This window comes from Anser anser (assembly GCF_964211835.1).
Source record: "Anser anser genome assembly, chromosome: 12".
Classification (NCBI taxonomy): domain Eukaryota; kingdom Metazoa; phylum Chordata; class Aves; order Anseriformes; family Anatidae; genus Anser; species Anser anser.
Genome location: NC_139733.1, coordinates 17,339,475 through 17,362,732, shown reverse-complemented (window position 1 = coordinate 17,362,732; position 23,258 = coordinate 17,339,475). Strand labels below are relative to the sequence as shown.

The following is a 23,258-nucleotide window of genomic DNA, read 5'->3' as shown; positions in this document are numbered from 1 at the left end:
CCTGGTAAATTAATCTTGTCCATTCCCATTCCCGTCGTTAATACATCTGTTTTGTTTTATAAAGCATGGCCACCCACAAATGTCCAGGTACTGGTAACATTTAATAATATCAGATCGTTTTTAAGAAACCCAGCAGAACGACTCCACTATTTTCTTCCTCTCTCTCCCCCAGAAAAATCAGACACCTACAGAGATTTTTCTCCAAATCACAATGCTGCCTCAGCATCAAGAATGGGGAAATTTTTTTTTTATTTTTTAGTTGCATGTATAAATAAGGATAATGGTGTGACAAACAGTGGCTGCAGCACAGCTTGCTGTTAGTAACAGCGAGCTGCTGTGGCACCCCTTTGCCTTGGCTGTACCTTCTGAAATGTCCACACTGAAAAATGCAGGGTGCAGAAGGAGCACGTTGTGGTCGTGGCGTGGCCAATGTCCCCGGTCACAGACAGCGATCCCTTCCAAGGTCAGGGAAACAGCAGTGGCAGCTGCCCTTCCGTGACAGGCTGGAAGCAAAAGGTCTGTTTTCTGGTCCCCCAAAGCTACAGCTGTTTTACACCATGCATGGATAGTTTTTTCATGATTTTTTGTTAGGTTTAAGGTGGCTTTTTTTCACCTGGAAGTGCTGCTAATCAGGACCTGATTCCTAGATTCCTAGGATTCCTAGGATTCCTAGGATCTAGGATTCCTAGAATCTAGATTCCTAGATTCCTAGGATCAAGTTCCACCTGATTCCTAGCAGTGTCAACGGAATTGTACTTCATATAATACAAAATATCAGTTAATCTTCTGTGGAAAATATATATATGATTATTTTCAAACAAACAAAACCGCACCAGGAATGAGATAATTGTTAAGCAGGACTAATGAAAAGTGGAAAATCTTCTGCTTACTTTTGCATGCAAGTATTGACAACAGGACCAAAATCACGATGCGTATTTCAGCTTCTGCTGGCGTTTTGATGTCTAGCGCGCTTTTAATAAATGTTCATGGTTGAGCATTCTCATTAAATGGGCATATTTATGTCCTAGCGCTCAGTTGGGGAGGAAGGATTGCAACTGTTATTTTATAAATGGAGAGACTTGTTTGGCATCGGCGCTTATGCAAAACAGAGTTCTGCTTTTGGAAAGTATTGACTAAGTGATCAGCTATTGTGATGAATCTGAACGGAATAATGCAAACAAATGAAGAATCTAATTAAAGGACCAAGAAATTTTTATACAGCCTATATTGGGATTGCTATCTCGTGGCATTGAAAAGAGCACATTTCCTTTTATTTTTAAGTTCTCCTCGTGGTCCAACCGTAGCTGCCATCTGACTTATCTGGGATAAATGTTCTGCAAAGTACTTTGGGAGTTGTAGTTCGCTGAGCGCATTTTTGCCTCCCGCCAGATGTCAAGTGTAACATTTGGTTCGTGTGCTGGCCGACACAGCCACGCTATTTCATTTGGCATTGTTGGAGCGTATTCATTGCCTTTTGATTGGCTTTCAGTTGCAAATCACGCCTTGAAGTACATTTCATTCTGTGTTTGTTGCACCACATAAGGCTGATGAGCAATTTTTCTAATGACAATAGCTTCACAAATTGAGCAGCCAGGGAAACATGTAGATAACTGTGGTTATGCACCCACAAAAATCTTTTGTTTAGAGTTATGCTATTCATGTTTGTGAAAGAATGGAGCAACTTTGTTCAAAAACTTCCTCTTTGTGGATGTACAGGAGAGAACAAAATGTGGAGGCTAACTAGACTGTATAGAGCCAGGGATGCTTCACAGAGGATCAGTGAAAACAATGGTTTTTGTGTTTTTTTTTTTTTCCCTGTTTCTTTTCGAGGGCTTTCAGCTGAGACAGTCTTGTCTGTGTATCATGGGGGCTTACGGCATATTACTTATTATTTTTGGAAGCTGATGCAGTGCTAGCGTTGGCCAGCAGCTCTCCCCAGTTCCAGGACCGTCACCTGCTGCGTTACAGCAACAAGTGCTCTGCTGAGAGCTTTCATTTGTTCCTTTTCTGCTCTGCAGCGATGCTTGCTGTCAGAAACCTAGACCTACATCAATCCTGGTTCAGTTTCTGTGTGTGTAAATATAGTACATCTGCTTATTTTTCCATTATTTTGAAATATTTTTGAAAGTGTTTCTGGGAAGTGCATAGTTCTCTTTTCTTTCTCTGGGTGAAGCATTCCCTTTTATTACTATAAGAAAATCTTTAGCTCTTCTCCATTACTGTCATTTAGTCATTACAGGCAGATGAGTTTATCTTCTAAAAAGAGCCTTAAAGATGTTAAAGTGATAGCATTACAATTTAAAACCCTTCTGACACAGTCTATTCCACAGGAGCACTAAATCTCGTCTTTACACACGAATGAAAATCAAATAAAGCTTTCACTTGCTTGACAATTGTTGCAAAATATAAGAAAATGCTCGCACTTTTATATAGTAATGACTGTGTCATCTCAGTGAAGTTCAAAGAGCAAACCCCTTTATGCACATAGACAACATTTACTTCTGAGATCCATCGTTATTTTCTAGGCTTTTGTGGCAAAATATTAATAAAGGATTTTGTAGTTACCATGTCATTCGCCACAGTGTCATCTAAAAGGATCTTGCTCGCTCCTACTCTGAAAAAGAAAGAGGAAGTGCAGCGTAGAAAAAGATGAAAATAAGTGCACAAAATGAAAACAGAATTTGAAATGAGAAGGGTTTCTAGTTTAGTGAGAACAGACGTGCAGGGTGATATATTTGTTCTGTGTCTAGAGAGCCAACAGGGTTTTGGGAATGTGCTCTTTCAGTGGCTCTGTTGAACACGGTCATCTTCAGCTGACCTTTGTTTCTTTTAGAGCTTTCTTCCTAGCTGATGGACCAGAAATGAGCTAGGAAGCAGGGAAGGTGGTTTTGTCTTCTGTGCACGATGAGGCGACTCCTGGCATCTGCACGGCTCCGTTAGGAGGGGAAGTAAGAAGTCGGTGGAAGTTGTGTTTGCAGTTCCAGCTCCAAAGCTGTAATGGAACTGTAGGGCAGATGAAGTTTCATAAAAACAAGATCTCTCCTATAGCACCACAGACTTGAAAGCAGAGCAAAATTCCTCGCTTTAAGTGCCATAATCAGTGTTGAAATTTTCCTCTGTTCTTTTCTTCCAGATAGACCAATACCTAATAAATCTTCATGCCAGATAATTCCCTCATAAGTGGCGATGAAGAAGGGATAATGATTCTTTTCTATTTATTTTTCCTCCTGTAGTCTCTGAAATCTGAGGTTTCCGTAGGGCTTTTTGTATGAGCGCATGCAGTCCGTGCTGTGAACAGTCTAGTCCAAGACCCACCCCAGTAATAGGGGAACGACTGCCGCGTATGATTTGCCTTTTTAATTATTGCTTCAATCACGGGTACTCACCATTAGTAATGGCAATCGATACAATAATCGAGGCATAAATAGGAATCACTGAGTAGAGCAAAATCCATCACGTTTACTTAGCCTTTGTGACCCTTGGAAAGAAAAAATCTGTTTCTAGTGAATTATTGTATCTGTGATAATCAAGGTAAAACTGGGTCTGGAGGGGTGACTCCTGAATCAGGTGCAGTCCTCGCTCGCCCTGTCTCCCAGGCTGGAGGATGTCTAACCAGCAATGTAACAGGCACGTTACGGGGTAGGTTTAAAAGGAAGAGGCTTGATGGGGTTTCCACACACTGTGCCATGGGAAATGAGTAGGATCATCCAGGCCAGGGGGGTGTTGGGCCTGGGGACAGGCTGGCTGTTTTCAAACGCAAAGTAAGGTCCGTTCCCTTCTCTGCTTACCACCCCGGCAAGGCTCGGCTCTTGCTCCCGCTCAGTCTGCGCGTGCATTACCGTGCGTCCCGCTCCCCCGGCTCTGGGACCTGCCTGCACCGTCGCGTACGGCGCGTGCCAGCTGGGGCCTCCTCCGCACACAGCCTGCTGGAGCTGCAGCTCAGTCCTGCAGGTGGGTGCCTCTCTTCCTCCCATCCCGCACGTGAAATCCTGACCACACTATGGCTTGCAGAGTGGCGTAGGGACCGCTGACCTCCCGGACACTTGTTCATGGATTCTGGGCTGCAGGTTCAAAAAATGGAGAGATCTCTTCAGGGCTTAATACAGGAGTCCTAATGAACCTGTGCCTGTATGTCTTTTCTCTTTTTTATTTCTGTTTTCCGTTACGTGAGCGTATCGGCCACGTGGTAGCATTTGACTGCTGGACATTTGTTGTTGCTGGTGTGGTACAACTGGCAAGTGATTTGTTTTTTAGGCCTCAGGAAGGATATTGTCTTCCTTGAAAACTGTTTCAGTATCTCTCCTCAGAGACAGAAATAAAATGAAGGGGTCAATTCCAATAGCAGCTATTTTGTAGTAGCTCTGTTGGATAAAACTGATTACTTACATGGCCAGTGAACTCGCATTGCCTGTTTGATTTGGGCTGCATTGTAGGAACTGAAACAAAAACCACATCCAGACTGCTCTGGAGTGGAAGAATTCTGCTATCAGTTCAATCTGTTTTCCTTGTTGTTGTTTCCATGTAATGAAAAGATAAATATGCAAACATATTTACTTCATTAATTTTAAACAGTGCCAGGAAAAAGGCTCTGTCTAGGGATAGTGGAAAAATATTGTGAAAATTAGCTCTACATATTCTGCTTTCAGTCAACTCTGTTAATTAGGATCAAAGTACTGCAGTTTTTTAAAGTTCTCACCGCCTCTTCCCACACATCTCAGGATTTCAAAAAGACGCAGTTAACTAAGGCTGAGGTTGTCAGCCAAGCCTACGGGATCGAGGGTCCGCACACCGCTAGTGGGGCACCAGGACCCCGGGGTGCCACGAAGAGGGAGGTGAGCTGCAGGGTGCAGGGCGGTTGGGCTGCCTGTCCCGCCCCGGGGGTGGGAATGGGGCAACCCTTTTTCCACCCGAATTCCTCGTGTGCTCCGTTCTAGGGACTGGCTTTGCGTGGTTTTGTCTTTGCTCTAAAAGGGCGGGTGCTGTGGGATAGCTGCTTGTGCAGGTGTGAAAACAGCTCTTTGACGTGTAATTAGCAATGGGATGCTTGGAAGAAGAAAGAAAACATGACGACGAATAAACCTGGTTGGTGATTTTCACCGGTAGATCATGGTTTTCCAAATGAAGCCCATCATTGGGATGGGAAGCTTGGCAGGGAAGGATGATGCTCAGTCCCGCAGATGGCCAGCAGGCAGGGGACAGAGCTGTCACGCCGCTCGTCACCCATGGAGGTGCTCACTGTTTCTTCTGGCTTTCCTCTCGAGCAGGAAACCGTTTCAGTTCCAAGCAAGCACACAGTTACAGAAGGATGTGGAGTCAACTTTAAAATCATGCTGACCTAAAGAATTCACCTTTATTTGCTCTAACACTTAAAACAAATACTTCTGTGGTTTGTTTTGTTTTATTTGTTCTAATGACGTTAACTTAGGTTGCTGTGCTGTTTGTCTCAGCTCACGTACAAGGCTTATCAGTTTCACACTGATACGTATTTTACTTCCCACCTATCATGCATTAAAGGACGGCAGTATTTGGATGTAAAACATGGGGTCATTTGCTCTGGGTTCATTTTTGGATCTGTGGCTTTTAGGCCCTTAGGCCATGTTTGTTCAAGTTTTGTTTCTAAATGCAAATGCTATGTAACTACCTACAAGTCTGACACAATTTCATGCACCGGGGTTAGGTCTGGCCTAATTTAATCACACAATAAAAGGGTCAGGAGGGTTTTTTTTCCTCCTATTGCAGAGGTACGAGCTCAGCCCTTTGCTGAGAAGCTCCTGGTCTGTTCTCAGTGCGACAGGCTTTGCCTCGTAACTCACAGCAGCCGTGTGAGTTACCGCAGGCACCCACTGCGCGTTCTCCTGGCACGGAAGGCTGGCAGCGGCGTGTCGGAGGGGGTCGGGGCGGAGGGTCACCGTTACTTACCGTAGGTGCCTCGGAGCAGGAATCAGTCTTGTTAGTCTTTGTTTGTACAGCGTCTTCCAGAGAGCGACCTGGTCGGTAGCTGGGCTATAAAACAAATCCTCCTGCAGGCTGCTGTCGCTCTGTGCTCGCGTCCCCACTCTTGTATGCAGCGGGCTGCGCCAGAGGAGAGGCAGAGGCGGAATCGGGCTTCCGTTTTGAAAGCGAGATGGTGGAAGGAATCTGGCATTGGTGCCAGAAATCACCCTCCTTCGCATCTCTTGGAACTTCACCGATCCCACGTTGCACGTCACAAATGGCAGCGTTACTGTGCCCTGCGTTTCCTGGGACGCCGGCTGGGTGAGCGAATCCCACGGGGTGCACGGAGCAGCTCCCAGCCGCTGATGTTCTCGGTTCTGGGAGCCGCCGTCGGCACAGCAGCTGGAACGAAGTCCTGTCGCTCCTGTCTTCGGATGCAGTTTAATTGGTGGCCTGTCGTGGGACTGGTCTCTGGAGCTAAGCGTTGCTGATTCCCCAAGTGAAGCTGGAGTGCGTTTGTATCAGGCAGAGGCTGTCGAGGGGCAGGGGGAGGCGTGAGGCTGGCTCAGCCCATGCTGAGAGCGGCTGGTCCTGCACGCACCTCGCTCGTGTGCTCTCCGTGGCTTGTAGGTCACTGGCCTAGAGAGCACGGCCGAGGCTGATGGCATGCTGAGATCGGAGAGCCCCGGGTCCGAATCTCCGCGCTGGCCTGGCTTGGCTACAGGAAAATGATGTCCCCTTCTCTGCGTCCCTCCGTGTTTGTCTCTTGTAGTTAGCAGGAATGCTGCTGGGTTCTCGCAGAAAGTCTATTGAATCCCAAAGAGTCAATACTCCATTTACGGGCTTGCTGTTATTATTTTACCAAAGCGTAAGCTGAAGGAACAAGCTATTTAGTGCCTAATGTTTGACAGCAGAATTGAGGAAAATTGCCTTTAGGTTGAAAAACTAAACAAATAAATGCCTGTCGCATGTTCTTAACTCATGAAAGCTGGAGATGCAGTTTCTAATCCTCAGCCTGATCTCTGCCGTGTTCCAGTGAGACCGGCTTCCATGGGAGCACAGTGTGCTAAGGTGGAGCTAAAGGCACCAGTGGCAGCGGTGTTACCAGTCGGCCTGTGTGAGCTGGCAGGGGGCTGCCGGGACCTGTGGGCAGGATCAGGCTGGCTCTGTGGCACGAAGGAGCGGACACCGTGCCTCTGAACTGTTCGTGGGACGTGCCTCGTGGTGTGGTGTTCGGCACGTATTTCACAGGTTTGCAGAGCTTTGTTGTTGGCAGTGGCACGCACAAAGTCTGCCTGCGTTGTACGCACGGCAAGGCATAAATCTGCCTTGGAAAGCATTGACTCCGTGAGCAAGGCGTGAAGTTGTAGGCATGAGCTCGAAACAAGAAACTGAGGAAGGGGGGCAGCGAGGGAGCTCGGAAAGCAAACTAGCTCCCTGCTTCGTCTGCGCTCAGGGAAGTCACCTCACCTGCATGCGTGTGGGGGGGGAATCTCAAAATCCTGGTGAGAAGGAGATATCTGTCCCTGCTGGAGGAACTCCTGCGGTTTTTGGCAGCGTGGCTCGTGGAGCTGCAGGGTTTGTAGCAGGATTTCTGGCTCTCACCTTGCAGGAGCGAGCCAGGCGCCTGGCACGACACTCACATGGGTCCGAAGGGGCAGAGCGCGCTGCAGCTGGATCACCAGGACTGCAAACTGCTCTTCTGGTTTTATTTTGGTGGTTGCTGCTGGTTGAGCCCCGTGCAGATGAGTAGATTGCTGCCAGGTGTCCATTACTTGTAAGAAGCATCATGCTCATCTAAAATTAATGAGATTTTAGAGCTGGCCTGAGCGGACAGTTTGTCTTGGCAGGCTGGAAGCTGTGATCTGAATTGCACCGGTTTAGGCTTACATCTACAGTCTTCCAGCACAACTTTGCAGTGGTCATTAAAATGAAATAGTTGAAAATTGAATAAATTACATCGAGTGGATCCTTTGATGTCAGCTGGCTGCGTGGCCAAGCCTTGGTCAAGCTCACAGGGACAGCACCACGAGGAGCAGACGTGAGGAAGGCGGCGTTCCCAAGGGTCCGGCGACAGAGCTGCTGGTGTGTAATGAAGTGAGCTCTGACCGGGGCTGTCCTTTCCTCAAAGGCTTGTTCTGTTCTTCTGTTTGTTTATTTTTAAGGAAGATGTGAAGATGGGGGAGGAACGGGGACGGTTTTACTTTCCTCCTCTGTTTGTCAGCTCCTTTCTTTCTAAAAACGTCAGACTTAAATTTTAATGTCTCAGTACCGCAGGAAAAGTTGTATCCTCATCATTTTACCTGCGGGGTTTCTCCTGCAGTGTGCGCTACCTAATTTGGATTTAAAATTATCCTTTTCGTAGGCCAGTAAAGAGAGGGCAAGGAGCAGAGCTGCGGCTGCAGTGAAGCCGCGCAGCTCCCTCGGCGGGGAGCTGGGGTGCCCGTGGGGGTGGTGCATGCGTGCCGGTGTCCTGCCAGACCGTAAAGCCAGCCAGAATTTTCCCACCCCACAAAAGCGAATCAGTGCCAGGAAAGCGGCCTGAGGCAGAGGAATGCTCAGACCTCCCCCCAGCACGGTCCTTGGCAGGAGTCCCCTGGGGTCTCGAGGACTTGGTGGAAGGGTCTCTCGGCCCAGGGCCCCTTTGCTCTCACCTCTCCTGAACGTTTCCAGTTCTTCTGTTGCCTTCTGTCCAAAAGCAGCATTGTCCTGCTTGGGACTCAGCTCCTTCAATGCGAATCCAGTTGCTTAATGTTCATCACCTGTGGCCACCTCAGCCCAGGTGCTTTCTTTCCCTGCGCTCGTGTAAACCCGCACGGCTGCGTTGCCAGCAAGGCCCCCACGTTCCTCCCCGAACCTAATGGCATCGCTTCACATCCGCGATATCAACTCGTGTATTGCTGGTGTCAGTTTTCCATACGTTAAAGAACTGTTAAGGGCCATTACCGTAACCGCACATGTCACTGGCAGGAGCCTACCTTCGGAGGTGCCCCAGCTGAGTGCGGCGCGAGCTGCCCTCCAGCGAGGCAGAACAAAGGGCTGTGTGTTAGCGCCGGGAATGGCCGCACGCAACCCGTGCTCATGAAATCGGGCTGACTTTTAATCAGTCTTCAGGGGTCTCATGCGCCGAGGCTATTTGTTTATAGCAGAGGCCAGGCTGTGCCAGAATCTGTTAAGCGCTGGAAAACTGATCAGTCCTGTGCTCGCTCCTAATGCGAGAGAAAGAGACGCTCCGTGGCGGGGAGCAAGCCGGAAACGACGCTTTGCAGAGCATCTCTGCCGTCCGAGCCAGCCGGGATGCAGCCATAAATACTGCCGGGAAACCGTAAAAGATCCTTGAGCATCCTTGTTCCTACGTCTAAAAACCCCAGAACTGCCTGCCGGTGCGGCGGGGGAATGCTCTCGCTCTTCGGGGGGCTGTCTCTCGCGAGGGAGAGGAGAGAGGAAGGGAGTTTTCATGCACAGGTAAATATAGCATCTCTTAATGTGCTTGTGGGACGTGTACTGCTAAAACAGTCATCATTGACCACTTGGGTGAAATCCTCTGATTCAGTGAGCAAGCACTGTTTCCTTTAATAGAAAGTTTTATTCAGTAGCAAGGATGTCTTGCTGTTCTGTGATTATAAAAAGGGTCTTTTTTCCATTTATCAACTAGAAACTATGTAACTGGGATACTTTGTGGTTTCAAGGTTGTTTTTATCATACAAATCCATTTAGAAGTTTAAAAATAACATTATAATTTTGTAAGACTGCTGTGCTTCTGCTCCTGCAATGCAAACAAAAAATTCACATTGAGGTATACAAACGTACGAGAACTCTGTGGAGTAGTTAGTGCTTTACTGGGCTTTTTGAGAACTAGACATTTGTAAGATCTATATTCAGTGTATTTCTATTTATCATTAAAAATATTCCTGTTCAGAGGAAGCCACTAGAATACATAGTTCCCAGAAATTATATGTAAAGAAACGGAGGAATATCAAAACATCGATTTCTTATTCTCTTTTTAATATAGTTTTCCAGTTGGTAATGGTTCTGCGGGCTAATCTGCCTGGGCTCAGTACCAGAGGAACTCACTGAAATGTTGGGCCTGGTTCATACAGCGTGGATTAAATGGTCTGTTCCTAAAATCAATGCACGTGAAGAACAAAGCGGTGTATAACAACGCGTGTAGTTGATAACAGTTTCCAGATCAGTGTTTATTGCTTTCAGAAATGTGCCTCATTCATGTAAGTTTGCGTGGTGCCCCCAGAGGAGCAAGCTTTGCTCTCCAAGGATACACGCCTGTATTCCTTGTTCAGCAACTAAACGGATTATGAGGGGCCGGTTTACAGATGAAGTGATGAATGGAGGTCTTCCTTCCTTTTTCTTTTTTTTTTTTTTGAGGTGTTTGTCCCTACTACATTGATCCAGGCTTTTACCCTTTTCTTTCCTCTCCCGTTCTCCCTGAAATAAATAAATCCGGTGAAGTCGGTGTCGAATTAGGCTGAGAGGAGTTGGGAACCAACCAGTTGTGCTCGCAGCCGGCTTCAAAGGGTGAGGTTGTTTGTTTCCTGCTTCTCCAGCACAGGCTCCTGTCGATGTGGACTCCAGCTGTTCTCCTCTGAAGTCACATTTTCAGAGCGCTTTAAGGCAGCCTCTGCGTTTTTCTCCTGCCTTTTGTTCCTTGCTACGGAGTCCGGGCCAACTCCAGGACTACGTGGTGAGCAGCGGTGCTTTGGCAGGAGGAGGCTGAGCGCAGAGGCGTGTGCGTTGTTTGTGCCAGGGCGACACTGCCAGGGTGACACTGCCGCCGTCACGGGTCCGAGGGGGTGCTTCAGGGATCCCCGGAGAGAAGGATTTCAGCATGGATTTTTGCAGGACTAGATTGCATTTCCTTCACAAGTGATCAAATATGCAGGGGGGGAAATGGCATCGCTTTGTCCCGCCTCAGGTAATTTTTAAGAAATATAAAGCTAAATCCTAGCAATGCTCTAAGTTCTAGGAATAAAATGGGACCGTAAAGAATTGACTCTCATTTTCACCCATTCAAGGTGATGAATTGAACTGTTTTTTATCCTAATGTCCCATGTCCTGCTGCCATCAAGGATAATGACAAACTCTATTGACTTAAATGGGAGGATGGTTTGGCCTTTTATCAGAGCTAAATTCTAATTAAGCCTGAAAATAGGTCTTTGGCTGACTGTACTTCGCATTGCGTGCATCACACCTGGCCTGCATAGCTTCGCATTGTGCACACTCGACCTTTTGTTCCCGCTTGCCTGTTAACCAGCCTTTTCCCTGTGCTGTGGGTACCCGGAGTCCCCCTGCGATCTCCGGGAATGATTCGAAGGTGAATGCACCGTTCTGCAGGGCGCCAGGCGCGATGCGATCGCCAGGAGAGGCGCTGGGGCTGCAGCAGCCTTCATCTCTCCCGCAGTGGTGTCGGTTGTGCTCTTGTTTGCCCAACAGAGCAGAAGGGACGTGCTTCGTGCCCTCCTTGGGCTAACGCAGCACCCCACGGCTGCGGGCGGACGTGCAGGAACCTCCCCGGGATGGGGGCCCCGGCTGCTCGCGTGTTTCCAGGAGCAGCAGCTGCAGGTTTGGGGGCGGTACAGGCTGCCCTCCGGCTGGATCGTGGATTGCACTTCCACGTGGGACAGCGATGTGCCGAGCTTATTAAAATGCCCCGCAATGCAATCCCGAAACGGCCTCAGTCCTGCCTCCTGCTTCCTCTCGCCTTTCAGGCAAGAGAGGTAATGGGGGAGCAGAAGAGCAAAGGGGTGGCACCAAACCTCCCTGCTCAGGAGCAGATCAGAGGTAACAGCTCGTGGCTGAGAGTGGGAATTGCTGGGGAGCGGTGGCACAGCTTCGCCTTCTGGGATTTCTCAAGGCCCCGCTCCCCCCCCCCGCCCCTCCAGTTCTTGTTCTGTTTCACCTTATCCACCAAGCCTGAAATGAATGTGTTACCCATTGCGGGACGCTTTCCGTGCTTGCTCTTTCCTTTGTTGAGGTGTCCTCCTGCTGCCCACGGCCCCGGTCGGACAGGGGCCCTGGTTAGAGCTTCGTGTGCCGCCCAGCCCCGGCCCTACAGCATCTGAGTCGGGTCCCGAGGAGCTGGGCATGGCAAAGGAAAGCACCAGCTCGCTTGCTTTCATTCTTATAGAATTATTCCTTTTTTTTTTTTTTTTTCTCCTGCCTTTTATTCTTTTCTCTCCTAAGCCCCGGAGGAATTTCAGCAGTTTACAACTTTTCCTTCAGAGCTGTAAGAACACCGAGCTCCTTTCCCTGCCTAGAAAGGGAGGCGGGTTTTGTGGAGTTTTGTGTCTTTGTGGGTTGGGTGTGACAGCTTCAGGAACCAGGATTTTAAGCGAACTACAAGAGGGGGCATTGTTATGCCGTGATGTATTCCTAGTATCTGCTTTTTGGAGAAGCCTGCTTTTTTTTTTTTTTTTTTAAAGCATCAAATACCTTATGAATGTTTACCTTTGGTTTGCGCTAACTCCTGGTTAAATGCAGATGCTGATGAGAAGCAGGCAGCCTGCACCCACCAGCCAGGCTGTTTGGGGAACCCTCCCAGCTGAGTGCCCTCCTTGGGGAGGGGAGAGTTGAGGTGACCAAGAGGACCTTTGTTTAGGGGACATCTTTGTGCACCCCTCTGTGCACGTTTGCCTTCCCACGCTGGAGGGAAGGAAAAGGCGGTGTTCGTCCTACAGATACGTTGCCGGAAGGCGTGGAGAAGGGCTCAGTTCTTCTCCCCTTTGTGCAATGATAGAATCGAGGCTTTTATAATTGTTTCCGATGTTTGACCTTGGGGATCCCACTCAGGAGTGTATTTGAAGCCTCCTGCGTGCCCCGTGCAGGCTTGCTCCCCGCTCCAGGGATGGCAGGCAGTGTGAGCGGGCTGCCAGCTCCCTAGCGCTGCATTTCAGTGTGTGTGTGTGTGTGTGTTTCTGTAGGAATATTTTACTCTGGTTCGTGGCTGGGAAAGGAGGAAAAAAGGCTTGTCACGTTTTCTTTTTGGGAAGCAACAATGAAAATGTGTGGCTTCGTACAGACCAGGGAGGCGCTGGCTGTGGTCAGCATCTCTCCAGGAACATCTTGAACTTGGTCCGGGGTCTCTGCCCGATGCTCTGTGCCCATTGGAGGTCTGAACGACACTTTGTGTCAGTGACACCTCATTTTCAGAACTGAGTTATTTGGAAGATATTACCAATCTTCAGGTCTTTGCATTCGCTTTATTTTTTTTTTCCTCCTTGAAAGAGGAGAAAAAAAAAAAAGGAGGGGAAAAGGGGGGGGAAAAAAAGGCAGGGGGAGCTGGGAAAAAAGGGATTTTGCCTTTCAGATAAACCCTTCCTTTCAGCTTTGCCTTTTTACCCCGATTTTGGCGTCTCGCTCGGGCGAAGCGAGAGGTCCGGGCGGCGTTTTGCCCGTGCTGCTGACTGTCAGGATCATGTGGTGTGCGCCGTGGGTGCTGCGGGAGCCGTGTTTATCCAGGGCCATGTGGAGGTGGGCGGGTGCCTACCCGGGGACAGGGGGGACAGGAGAAGCCGGGCTCTCCCAGCAGCCACGCTGTGAATAGCCCACATTGACCGAACTGCCTAACCGGACTGATTCGCCGTGCCTGTGGGCTCGATAAAAGAAGCAGCTGCTGGTGAGGGCTTGCTCAGACGCATGTAGATGAGACCGTGGACCGCCAGAAGGATCCGAGCGGGGTTTTGTTTTCCGTGCTGCGTTTCTGCTGGAATCCCTACCTCCGGGCTCCCGTGAAGTTGCATTGAGCAGGTAAACTATTTTAGTTCTTCCCTGCCTTTCGCGCTGCCGGCCGATGCCTGCCCGCCGCCCGGAGGGCTGAGGGAAGGGGCCGCGCTGCGGGGTGGCAGGAACAGCTCCCCTCGGAGCAGGCACACATTTTCCCTGCTCCCTGCAAGCTGGCAGTCGGGAGGCTTTGAAAATTGTGCAGCCATGTTACACAGGCACAATTATTTCCCTTTCTCTCTCTTCCCCCCCCACCCCCCTCCTCCCCGTTTAATTTTGCCGTGATCTAAATAAGGCTACGTCTGGTATTTCTCGTTTGCATCTGTCGATGCACCAGCCAGCCATGTTTTTTATGTGATTATGTGCACTGTGCGGCTCTGGCTGGGAATGCAAAGATGTTCGCTGTCCTTTCGGTGTCGGGCACTTCACATCTTCTCCGGGGCTGGGGGGGGGGGACAATAAAGAAAAAACCAACAGAAAATGTCTGTAGCGTGCTGCATGGAGTGCCAGGAAGCGGGCTGAAGGGCTCGTTTGGAAGCAGGGGGAAGATGAGAGCTGAAGGCTCCCCCCCATCCCCTCACCCTCTAAATCTGAGTGTTCGTATTAAATTAGGTGTTCCCCCGTGTAATTCTGCCCCCACCCCTAGTCAGACCCCCTCCCACGTTTGCAACTATTATTTTTAACACTTGATCGAATAAAGCTATGGCTCAGCTGGAGAAAATGGAGAAGAAAAAGGGATGAAAAGGATGGCCTTTTGTGCTGAGAGCTTTTGTGCGACTCGCCCACCCCCCTGCAGCTTCCCGGGGTAGCACCAGCAGCCTTTAGTTAACCGGCTGCTGCCCGCAAACGCAGCCTTGCAGAATTTGGGGGGAGCTCAGATGGGGCTGCCTGCACCATGAGAGAGATGTTCAATGGGCTTGAGAACCTGCAGACTGGAAAATGCTGCACAGTTTAACGGAGTGGATATTACCTGCAGGGATTAACCCTATTTACTGACAATCTCCTCTCGTTCTGCTTCTTCACGCTTGCTGTGTAATAGCTGTTGAGTTTCTGCCGCAAGAGCGCGGGTGCTTTGGTGCACGGTGGTGATTGCACCCAAGGTGTGTAAGAGGTGCCCTATAAACGCCTTATAACCGGAGCGTCTCGCTTCTGCTCGGGGGAGGCGCTGGGAGGTGGTGTGTTGTCCCTCCCTGCAAGACGTGTCCCTCAGCAGGTGACATCTCGTGAGCTCCTGCGAGCTCAGAATCCACTCGCTGCGAATATTTTGTCGCTTTTCCACACTTGAGGTGCTCCCATCCCAAACGTATTTCCTCTCAATCGTTCCTCTAAAGGTTGTCACTTCGGAAGCCAGGAGCGGTTTGGTGCTGCGGGAGGAGCGGTTCCTGCGGTCGCTGCTCCTGGAGGCGCTAGCTCTGTGAAGCAGCCCTGGCATCTGCTTTTGAGGAGCAGTGCCTTGATGACAAAGCGTTAATTAACCCCCTGTACGTATGTATCTCCTGGCTAAGTCGGGGAATTTGGGCCTGAGCCTTATGTGCATTGAAGAGAGGAGCTTCTCCTTTGTGTTACACCTTAGCTCTAGAGCCGTATGTGTTACGCACCTAGGGGAGCACAAAGCCAGAGCACGCTCCCCACTGAAGACTGGAGCACTTGGGATGATGGTGCCCCTACTGCTCCTGGATCTCAAGTCCCTAATCTATGCAAACTCCAAGCTGAATATATTAATTTGGCTTCGCAGTGTTTTACGGGCTGAATGCTGTTGTCCCCCCCGGTGAGAACTGAGCGCATTGCAAATGGCAACGTGCCCAACGGACCGTTTGAGTTTCTAGGTGTGTCTAAGAGCTGGTTTTCTCAATCTCATTTCAATGACCGTAACGGCAAGGCTGACAATAGGGTAACTCTGGCTGCGTACCGCCTACCCCTGTGCAAAATTGTTTTCCCAAGTGGAGTGGGTCCAGACATTCCTGGAGGGGTCGGAGGTTTGGGAAGCTCCCATTCCTCCTTCTCCTGCAGCCTGAGGTTCGTTCTCCAAGGATGCTACTGCCTGGTTCATCCTTTTTCTTGTGGGATTTGGGTTGAGCTGAGATTGGCTATTTCGGTGTGAATTGTGGAGTGGATGAGCATATCATCTGTTTCGTTTGGTGGTATGGGTATAAAATACTCATACAGGCAGTTCAAGTGAGCTGAGAAGAAGATAAATCTGAAGGAGTAATAGTACTAAAAACTGACACTTCAAGCTGCATGTGGCTGTCTCACCAGAGGGGGATGCTTTGTGGGCATTCAGATGCCTCTGGTAGGATCCGCATATAAAAACATGTCAATTTGGTTGTCAGTAGGGTCTGAAAAATGTAATTAACAGTGCAGTAAGCAAAAACAGGAGCAAATCCATGTGAAATCTCTGTCCCTGTAAAATTCTGTATTTCTGAGTCAACTTCCAGCTGTGATTTTTGAGCTTTTTCACCTTTGTTTTTCCCCAGGATGAAAGCAGGTGAGCCTAGAAACAAAACAATGAGATGAACTGCACAAAGAATATTGCCAACTAAAAGTACGAAATACAAAACTATTAAAAATAATTAAAAAAGACCTCTTTTTTTTCCCCATTAGCTGTGTTGCAGGCATAATTAGACTAGGGACCACATTTCAGACAGAGGAGTGATTTTCAGCTTGGCAGTGTCCCTTTTTAGCCCTCGTTGGTTTGCTCTCCAGCGACTGGTGTCTAGATAGATGCACGATTGGAAAATCATGGCTTGCAATATGAGGTGCTGTTTTTCAGCTGTCCCTTCGCAATACATTTAAAATAGTGGTCATCATGTGTCTTCTGAGGTTTTGCAGGATGGTGAGATTACCATACCATTTCCTCAGGTTTCATTGTAAAAAGGAGAGAAAAAGACTTTCAAAATAGTGAGTAGTAATAAAAAATAAAACAAAATAAACCCTCCATGCTACTGCCTGAAAAGAGTTTCGCCAGTGATACTGATCTGCTGTATAGGTTGTCACTGCTTAAATTCCACAGCAGAACTGTGACACCATCTGTTCCCTTTCACTGTGTGCAAAAAAAATGGTTTCCTTTCATTAGCATTGAGCTGCATAAAGAGACTGGAGATCAAGAAATATCCCGGCCTTTCACTGACACATACCTTCTTAGGACAGAGTTCATAACAAGCATTACTTGTATTCCTAGGAGAGAATGGGAGTTTTTGAGTAGTATACTATTAGAAATCTTTGAATGGGGGGTAAAAAAAAAAAAAAAACAAAAAAAAACCACAAAACAAACCACCCTATTCATAGGTCGCAAGGAAACCAGAAAGCTTTCTCTCTGAGCTGTGTGAAGATGTTGGTGATTCAGAACAGCCGCCCCTGCTGTTGTGTCCCCGCAGGCAGCAGGTCTGGGACAAGCCAGCGCCGGTACCTCGGGTGCCTCTGGGCTGCGGCCACTGCCCGGCTGTGGGACAGACCCCACTGTGCCCTCAGTGAGCACCAAATTTTAAGTTAGCCCTTTATTCCCTAAAAAGTTACATCAGGGACCTCGGGGCAAAGGCTTAAGACTGATCTCGATTGCAGAATTGTGCTTAAGGTTATGCGTTTTGCTGTCATTAGCTCTTTTCATTGATTGCGCTGGGCTTTAATGTCATTTTAATGCTAGCACGCTGAGCTCTTGGTGAGGACACGGAGATGTGTATTCAGTGGTGCCCTGTTGCAGGCTTTGCTACTGACCGCTCCGACACGCTGGCTCGGAAAATAAATGCAAGGCAGGAGAAATCAGCATCATTCTTCTCTGAAATGCTATCTATATGTAAATCTCTGGTGCCATTTTTTTCCCTTTAAAAGTTGAAAAGCACTTCCAGTTCCTGTTTAATGGTTGCTCCCTCTGAACTACCTGAAGCAATGAGGGAGGTCAGCCGGTGCTGTCCTGCTGGACTGAAACCTCTTTTCGGTGCTGTTCCACGAAGCTGTTGCAGATAGCGTTGGAGATGCAGCAGACGTAGAGCAAAACAAGCCACCGGAATTACACCGCATACCCAGTGGATCACAGTCATAAAATATTAATCAGGCACTGCGGATCTGAGTTGTCGCCTCCTCATCTGAAACAAGACACCAAGCCACATTCCACGCTCCCTCCGAAGTCCCCAAATTAAAATCCGTCAGCTGTGATTAATGAGGACACCTGATGGAGCCCTCAGTGAAAGGAGGAGTCCCAGAGTTTTTGGATCGGGTTTGACGATCAAACTTGGGAGTTTGGTGAGCACGCGCTGAGGGCTGGAGGGAGCGCAGCACGGTCAGTTGGGCTTATGTCGGCCGGTGGCGCTGGTGTCCCTTGGATGCGGCTGCGTTGCCCCTAGATTCGCAAAGGGGTTTTGCCCAGATATGTTTGAGTAGCTCCTCTTTGTCATTTCTCGGCTTCAGCATGCGAAGAGCAGCGTTTGTCAGGGGCGTTGTGAGGCTGAGCAGTCCAAGGCACATCTTCAAAGTTCACTTCTGGTGACACCTCCCGTTTCAAACCATCGTAATGCCACCGCAGCTCTTTCTCTACAAGCTGGCAGGCTGGGGTGAATGAGCCGCCAGGACGTAGGAACTTGCAATGTTTTGCAGTCACGGGGAGAGGTTTGCTTTAGAAGATAGGCTCTGTCTTGGACTTGATGCTGCTAGAGCACCCGATAGCTTCTCATTTGCACACCTGGTGAGGGCCTGCTAGGTCCTGGCCATAAGAGCAGCATGTCCTGAGCATTCGGTGTGGTTCAGGTGGTTAGATTATTCCATAGAAAGAACTACCTAGGTTTGTGGGACGCTGCTGTGCATGGCTGGCGTGCTTACAGCTGGAGTTGGCCTGAGCTCATCTCCAGCACGTGGTTCCTTCCACCTAAGCAGCAATCTTCATAAAATGTTTTGTGACCAAGCAAGTTTGAAATTTTCTCCTGCAATTTTTTCTCCTCCTGATTTTACTGCTCTCAGTTTAATTGGAGAGAATTTGGCAACAGGAGTGTGATGGGAATGCAGGTAGCTGTAACTGGCTACGCTGTAGAAGGCCCAGGAGCAACAGGAATCCCTTGTAAAGCCCTCCTGATTTGGGGAATTGCTCCTCTGAATTCTTGCCTAAATAGCATTGCTTCAAGTCACAGCTGTTAAGAAGGCTGACAAAAAAACAAAATCTAATTTGCAGCATCAATGTGTGATCAGATTTATATGTCACTGGTCAGAGATAGAGAAAGAGGAGGCAGGACTTGTGGGGATTTGAGGTATGGGGTTGCAGCGTTTGCTCATCACTGCACCCTGCCCTGATCAGATGTCCCCAGGAGGAGTGCAGGGGGCAAGCTGCATCCCTCCACATCGGTGATGGATGGGGAGCTGGGGTGCAGCGCTGTGCCAGCTGGAGGGAAGGATGGGGCGGTAGGAAAGGGAGCTTTGGGAAAGGCGTAAAGCCGTGATGCTGAAATGTGCTGAATCTCTCTGGATTGTACAATGGAAAGAATCAGATCTTCCCCTTCCCCCCAGTGCTAGCATGTGTGTTGTTGTGTCTTGCAGATGTATTGAAAATCTGTGTTAGAGCTGTGAGCAATTAACACATTTCCCGAGGACACATGGAGAGAAACTGAACTCGCATGTGCTCTAGCGCAGTTCTGCCTTAATAAATCTTGGCTATGCCTATGATTTAAAACCGTGTTACTGAAACACAACCATATTTCAACTCTGGTGGTGTTCTGGTTGCGTGGAGAGGGTTTATGATACCAGCACAGGCTGCTTACCCTCCTCTGCTTGAGTAAGTGGCTGGGATGCTGTGAAGCTTCCCATCGAAATGGATTCAGACTTTGAATCAAATTCAGACTGGCAGTTTTCACCTTGAAAAATGTGCTTCGCCTTCTCTTTGAGGAGATGCCTTCAGAAAAAAAAAAAAAAAAAAGTAATGACTAGAGTTGGATGGGAAACAGTTCTCCTTCCTACAAAGTATTTTAAGCTATCTGGAGCAAGAACGTTTTTATGAGTTCAAGACCCATTGCATTTTTTGGTTGAAGAAAGAGAAGGCACGAATGAAAAATAACCCTTACGGCAGCCAAAACATGCGCTGGGGAGAGCAGGGGAGAAGTGCCCTTTAATAAGCAGCTGGGTGCTCTCGCCACGCTCCTGGAGCATGGGAAGCACGTCCAGTTATCGACGGGGACCGGGTGCATGCAGAAAGGAAAAGGGCCGGCTGAACGTCTGCCTGAGGAGGGAACCGGCAGGCAACGGGGCTCTTGGAGGAGAGGAGGGGGTGGAGATGGAAAGCTGTAGAGGAATGGTTATGATCAGGGGAATGTTTTTTGGATAGTGGCGGAGGAGAGTAAAGATGGTAGGCTTTTTAGAGGAAGGCTTCTACCCTTAATCTTCAGAGATTTGACATTTGGTTTGAGATTTGAGATTGGTTTGAGGTTAAAATTGTGTGATCTGAACATATCAAAGACTTTTCTCTGTATGTAGAGCTCCTGATACTCTCTTAGATGCCATGTGTATGCTAAGACCTTGCTCAAAACACTTGAGCACAGATTTTAGAACTCTGCTGGATCGTGGCCTCTGTGATAAATACAAATGTTAATGATCTTCCAGGCTTATACTTAAAATTCAGTGGTTGAAGTTTGCAAACTGATTGTGCAGATTGCCAAATTAGGTTCAATTACTCAAATTTAGATGAGCTTTGCATAAAACATACAAATGTGTTCCATGCAGTATTCTGCTTAGGTCTGTGATTTCATTTCACCAGGCTTATATTTGCATGAGTTCATTAAAATTGGTTTCTCTCCTCTTTTTTTTTTTTTTTTTTTCCTGGCATTGCTTTGAAAAAGCGGTATTTAAGCTGGGGAAAAATAGTAAAGAACAGGCTCGTAATTATGAAGTGAAGCTAAATGAAGTCATGCAGGACTGTTGCGGTCCATTCTGTCAAACAGAAAATCTGAGAGCTCATTACTGAGCCCGAAGTTCAAACTGACCACTTTCTGTCAAAGGTTTCCAGCGTATCAGTCAATTAAATGAGACCTTCTACCGTGTGGTTATCCCGTCTCTGCGGTCCGGTTGTTGATTGATGGGGGAGAAAAACAGTTCCACTTCATCAGGACTGCTGTTGGTTTGTATTCTAATTAGTATTTATTTTTCTTATTAAAAATAATAACTTGGACAAGGAAGCACTGCTCCCCTTCTCTTTGTTAATCCTTTGAAAGAAGGCGAGACATCTCTCGGCCTGAACAAATGAGAAAATCTCCAGCAGACGTAGGGCTTTGATGAGGTTGTTGCCTCTCTCTAAAGCCACCTGACCCTTTCAAAAAGGTGATGGTCTGGCATCTCCTGAAGCATGGCGCTGTGCCTTCTTGCCTTTATTAATGGCTTTGTTTATTGCTATGTGAGGTACCCAAGTGTCAAAATAATATTTATGTTTCTTTAGAAGTACTGCTTACTGCTCCAGTAAGTTACAGGTTTGTTATTTGAAAATAGATTTATCTAGTTCATAGACAAGATGTGAAAAAGCCTATTTATTTTACATGCAAAATCACTTTTTAAAAATGAAATGTAATATATACACACATATTGTATGTGTATCTGTAATGGCATAAGAATTAATTCCCCATGCTGTGAATCAGTGCACTGTTAAATAGCAGTTTAAACAATGATCTCTAACAGTCTCAAAGAAGCCTTAGTGTTTTAATAAATTGGTAATGAGTTGCTTAAAAATGTATTATAGTATCTTAACTTCGTAACTAAGATTGCACACTGATTTTTTATTGTAAGCGGGTCCTGACCTTCCACTCTTCCCCAGCCTTCTCCAGAGCATGGTTTGCGATGTGAAATGCCTTGTGTGTGCTGGGGAGGAGTTGTCTCACCTCTCCCAGGGCCCCAATGTCTGAGGGTGATTGCACAAGCTATTTGCTTTTGTTCTCCTATTTTGCTGAGATACAGGGGTTTTGCTTTTGAAAACGTGCTTTAGCTCTCAAGGCGGAGTATGTTGGAAACAGTTTTGTGTAGGAAAAAATACGAGTGTTTGATTGCCTGCCATGACAGTTACACAGGTATTTTTAGAATTGTGAAGTTGTTTGCAGGCTGTGAAAATTTGTGAGACGACACTCTCCGACCTTGGCAAACCCTGTAAACTTTAGTTACTTACTCGGGTGTGGTAGCTTAAATACCTCTCTGCAGTCCTTTTGCTTGTAAAAAAAAATAATAAATAAAAATTGAAAAAAAAAAAGCCATGAAAATAGAAACCAATCTCCGGAGAGTCTGGAGTGTCCTATTTCCCCACTACTTCCCAGCGCAGCACTCTTAAAGAGCTTTATGTGCTGGATCCGCTGCTGGTAGCGCGGAGGTGCTTGTGGTGCGTGAGCTTTTCTTGATTGGAAATGGGAACAGAGGCTCCATTATTCCTCGGTGATTCCTGGCAAATGCTCCCATCACAGCCATTTCCTCTGCGCGCCGCGGTGGTGTCGGGGTGAGTTTGTGCACGCGGGGATGCGAGCTTGTGCTGAATGCACTCGGGTTTTGTTTCCGCGCTGTCACAGCTCGAACAGACAAGGCGGTCTGGGCAGAGATGTCCGGCACAATTGGTTTTCGGTTGCTTTCTCTGCGAAAGCCGTTCCTCGTTCGTTTGTTTCCTTGCTGCGTTTCAGAATAAAGGCCGTAGAAAATACAGCCCTCGAGTGGTGGCTGTGTCAGGGTTTGAGGCCTGGTCGCAGCGGCTGAGCCGTGAAGCAGAGGGCTGCAAATAAAGGCCGTAGCTCTCCTTTGTAGACTTTTCTCTTCATCACTTTGACTCTGTCTCTCCCTTCTAGCACGTCACTAATTGTAGGATATGTTGCTGCCTTGCCCCAGAAATGGCATTGCTGTTTCTTACCTGCCTCGTGGCCCCGCGGTCCCACTCCCCGCAGCCGAGCAGCGCCGATGGCCTGGCGCTCTGCAGGAGCTGAGGTATTTGGCACCGCCTGGAAGATGAGGCTTATGTCAAATAGCCTGCTCAGCACTTCATGAAAATGAACTCATTAGTCTTTGCATGGTAAAACAAGAAAGCAAACTGAGGCAGAGGAGGGAATGCCAAGCAGTCAGCTGTGAGCTCTGGGGCTGGACTCTCTGCCAGGATGATGCCCTGCTGAAGAAGCTGGGAAGGCAGCGAAGGGAAGCGAACCGCTGTCTGCCAGCAGAAACCAAAGAAAACAGTCGCTGCAAGGAACATTTCAGCTGTGCAGTTCTAATCAGAGGTGCTCTGAGGCTTCCTTTTGCCTTTGGAGGTCAAAAAGGGTTGCCATCTCCGGCTGGTCTGGCCGAAATGAATGTGACGGAGGGTGACGGGACTTGCAAGCCCTGTTTTGTGGTGCACAGAGGTGTGGGGGAGTTGTGGTCCAGCCAGGGTGACGTCTTCTGTGTGTCACCTCCCTCGCAGGGAATGGTAGGAGGTCTCAGCCACAAGGACTGCGTTGGTATATGCATCACCCTAACTCAGATTGCTTTGTGTTATTCCTTCCACAAGAACAAATTGCTTTGTGTTGCTTTGTGCAATTCCTTCCACAAGGAGGGTGTTTTCGGACTTACATGAATGTGTTAACTCAAGAATCCATCTCTTGTGACTTCCACCGTGAGATTTACTA

General features: G+C 48.1%; 1 protein-coding gene across 42 annotated transcripts in view; it reads left to right on the top strand.

Annotated features, from left to right (window-relative positions):
* MAGI1 (membrane associated guanylate kinase, WW and PDZ domain containing 1) overlaps positions 1-23,258 on the top strand; it is a 325,450-nt gene that overhangs the window by 187,305 nt on the left and 114,887 nt on the right. For 2 of the 42 annotated variants that reach the window (XM_083795157.1, XM_083795153.1), the window contains exon 1: positions 13,431-13,695. The exons of the other annotated variants lie outside the window; for them this stretch is intronic. The gene's annotated coding sequence lies outside the window, so the exon portion shown is untranslated. Of the gene's footprint in view, positions 1-13,430; positions 13,696-23,258 lie in introns of those variants that run through there. 42 annotated transcript variants of the gene reach the window in all.